We start from the raw sequence: 3,974 nt of genomic DNA, 5'->3' as shown, positions 1-3,974 counted from the left end.
TGCTGGACAAGATCTAAACCGTACATATATTACATCACAGCCATATCACAGCTGGATGAACACGTGACTAGCACACATAGAGAATATTTCTTGTTAGGCATAAACAAATACAAATTAGACAAGTGTAATTACTAGTATTCTTTCTTATTTATTTTCTGCATACATAGACTTGTATAAATAGTGGTATTGGGTACATATCAATACACAGAAAATTCTTCCATAATTTTCCTATCTTCTTGTTTCTAACACGGGATGTGCTCGCGATCGGATACAGTCGAAATGTCTTCCTGATCACCGTAAAACGACCTCGGACTAAATATGGTGCCGACCTCGGACCAAATTTGGACCAATTATCTCCAAATTTAGCAGCAATTTACTTTGTTTGACTTATTATAGATGGAGGATACTGTATGTTTCATATCAATTCTTCTCTATTTAGACCCACATTTTAATACAGGTAAACAATTTGTCTTCTAAAGAACGGAAAAAAAGAATCTACTTCGTTAAGTCGTTCCACTACAATACTCTTTTTTGATTGAGATTTTTCACTCTTGGTTTGAAAGCGTTGAAAGTTCAGTTCTTGTAGTTTGTAGTCATCGTTAGAGGAAAGAACTTGTATTACAAGGATTCGTTAACATTAAATCTCGCAATTGCTACCAGGGTGGTGGGTCTGAGCGGATTTCCTTGCTTTATGACATGAATAGCGGAATGGTTATTGAGCAAAACAAGTTTTGAGTAACATATTGCAAGAAATTTATTATGGCACTTTGTCTTTCATGATGAAGCTGTGTATATATTATGTATAATCAGCAAAATTGGAAAATTCTGCAAATAACACCTCTGCTACTACTTGGATATGGATTTAAGTATTCAGAAAGTGCTCTTTTTCTCTTTCTTTCACTCAATTCTCACATGACTTACTGGTAGTTATATTTCAGTATGTGATTGACAACCAAGTCTTGCCATGCCTGTATCAATTGTTAACTCAAAATCACAAGAAAAGCATCAAGAAGGAAGGATGTTGGACAATCTCTAATATTATTGCTTGAAACAGAGCTCAAATACAGGTATATCTCCATTTCACTTAAGAGCTTTTGCTTTTATTAGTCTGCTGCTAGGTTATATCTCTGCATGTTAGTTTGCACTTTTTTGCCGCAGTAAATCCCATTAACTACTGGTTTCTTATCTAAAGTGGAAATAAGGTTTATACATAGCTATTCTACATCAAATGTTGTTTTAAATTCGTTTGGATAGAAGCTAAGTATCTGAGAACATTTCCATGCGGCTATTTACCCTTTAGTTATGTATAAATGACATTTATAATCGAGAGAGCATGAAGTTGTTGTCCATGAAAATTATGTTTAATGCTGTCCCAAAAGACAAAGCATTTATATTCCTAAGAAGGATATTTTAACAAGATGATAAAGTGAAACGTGTTGCTGGTTTTATGTTTTTCAGCAACAATTTGGAAGGTACATTGTCTGTTATGGTTAATTGTGAGAAAAGGAAGGACTTGTATACACAATATTGGAGGTCTCCTTTGAGGCAAGTTTCCAAGCCAAATAATTTTACAGCCAAATAAATTACTCTAAATACAATTTATGTATCTTTTTGACAGTAAAGGCATGTGGCTTAAAAAGATGATGAAGGCTAAAGTCTTTAGAATTCTGGCCTATCATGCTAACAAAAGAAATTACAGTTCTACAAAATTGTGGTGTTCTTAATGTATTATTTCAAGCTGCAAATATTATTGACTAGTATTTTGTTTAAACGTGCTTTTTTTATTTCCTAAATTATTTGGTCCGCGTTGAGTCAGTTGACCTATGATTTTCCGAATTCTGACTATCCCATTTTAAAAAGATACTATGTAGTCTGAGTTGTGGTTTTCTATGTAGAAACTTTTTCCCTTCTCTTCTAATTTTTGGCCAAGGCTGAAATAGTTGGCTTTTTGCTCTTTATTGGGGAAGTGCTACGACAGTTCCAGTCTGATCATGTTATAAGTTTAATGTTAGTTGGATGTTTTAGTTAAGTTTGCTCAACGTTTATTTGATCGAAGTTGTGGTTGCTATTGCAGTTACTCGGAGGAATATGATAGAGCCTTTCTGCAATTTACGGAAGTGTTGGAAATCTTTCCTGAATTGGAAGCAGGGTGACCAAGATGCATTGGCATTATGTGCTTTGCTCACACCACTTCAGAAGACCAAGAATATTGTTCTTCAACATTGCTAAAAGATCACTTACCTGGAATTACTCTTGCTGTGATAGTGCAAAAGAAAAGAGTATCGAGAAGACCAAGAGAAACCGAGTTAGTGAGTTTTTCAGTTCAAGATAGAAGACAGTACAGGACTTTGCCAAAATGGAGTTGCAAGAAATTCGAGATAAGACAAGAGTTGGTCCAATGTGGAACCACCAGATTTCAGCAATCATCCTATTTGAATGGAGAGCGGGGAAAACACCATGTTTTTTGATGGATGATGCTTTGAACTCAGTCTGCTTTTGAGGACCTGAAGTTCAATATTGTCAAAATAAGAAAAATCTGGGGTGGTAGAGTTGTAATTGGGATTGAAGATCAAGACAAGGAACTCATCATTTTTGGGTTTAGAGAGTGGTATTTAGGATGGTGATGCATTGAGAAGAAAAAGAAGAGGAATCAAGAAAATAACCTTCAGTCTAGTACTTTAAAGATTTCTTTCCTATCATGGAGGTTCTTTGATGGATGGCTGAACTAGCAGGACCTGAATATGTCTACGAGCAAGTATTTGTCAACTTAGACATTTATATCATGAATTGATTGTCATATGCTCAATGACCTTTAATGTAGCAACTATGTTGAGTAGGTCACGTGTTCAAGCAGTGGAAATAGCCTCTTGCAGAAATGCAAGGTAAGGTTGCATACAATAGATCCCTGTGGTCCGACCATTCCTCGGATCCCGCGTATAGCTGGAGCTTAGTGCACCGGCTGACCTTCTTTTTATGTTGAGTAGATGATTGTTTTCGACATAACATTCTCACTAAATTTACAAAGAACCTATATGTAAGTTTGTCACCTCACATGTTACTTGCATGAGGAATAAAAGACAAAAGACTTCATGAATCAAAATTGGAGGTGGCGGCTCAGAGACTGTTCATCAAACCAAGTTTCAGGAGCATTTTTGGATTCTTAATTATTTAATCTTAATTTATCTTCCTTTTTGGTTTGCCCAATTTTCCGACAATCACGTTTGGTTTTTAAATTTTAGGCTTAAACCAGGCGGAGCTAGGCTTAGTGGTTAGAAGCAGTTTTTAAAATGGGGATTTACATAAATAACTATGGGGGTTTAAAAATTGCCATAGCTATATTTTCAATGTTTACATGGCATAACTACTTTTTTTTTTTTCGCTGTATTCATTTTTTTTTGCTGTATTCATGAATACAACGATTTTTTTTTCTTTTTACACTGTATTCATGAAAATGACTGTCTGTATTCATAAACGGACTCATTGTATTCATGAATACAGCCAGTAAAACTGAATACATAAAAACATAGATACTTCCAAAATTAACAAATACATCCTAAAAAATATGAATAAAATCTAAAATATTAACAAAAAAAAGCTCAAAAAAGTGAATACAATCGTCTTATTCATGAATACAACAACACCAACCACTAGTTCCGGCCAGATCTGCCGGAAATTTCACAACAACATCAACAACAACACTTATGCTAACAAATACACCCTAAAAAAATGAATACAATCGAATAATTTAACAGAAAAAGCTCAAAAAAGTGAATACAATCGTTGTATTCGTGAATACAACAACTTCCGGCCAGATCTGACTGTTTTCGTCCAGATCTGACACCGATGCCACCAGATCTACGAAAACATCGTAATCACCAACAACCACTGCCGTTATCCTTGATCGTCATCGTCACCAACAACTCCGCCATTCAAACGAAATCGAAGCTTGTTCAAGAACCCTAACAATGTCAGAA

At 35.1% G+C, this 3,974-nt stretch overlaps 1 long non-coding RNA gene across 1 annotated transcript; it reads left to right on the top strand.

The window, feature by feature from the left end:
* The first annotated feature begins 318 nt into the window (after positions 1-318).
* LOC132064436 (uncharacterized) lies at positions 319-2,329 on the top strand. The gene is made up of 3 exons (XR_009416550.1): positions 319-457; positions 939-1,067; positions 2,075-2,329. It is a non-coding gene; the product is annotated as an uncharacterized LOC132064436 (long non-coding RNA).
* The last annotated feature ends 1,645 nt before the right edge of the window (positions 2,330-3,974 follow it).

This window comes from Lycium ferocissimum, chromosome 7, assembly GCF_029784015.1.
Source record: "Lycium ferocissimum isolate CSIRO_LF1 chromosome 7, AGI_CSIRO_Lferr_CH_V1, whole genome shotgun sequence".
In the NCBI taxonomy this organism is placed as follows: domain Eukaryota; kingdom Viridiplantae; phylum Streptophyta; class Magnoliopsida; order Solanales; family Solanaceae; genus Lycium; species Lycium ferocissimum.
Note: the sequence above shows the minus strand (reverse complement) of the source record. Positions and strands in the feature narration are given on the sequence as shown.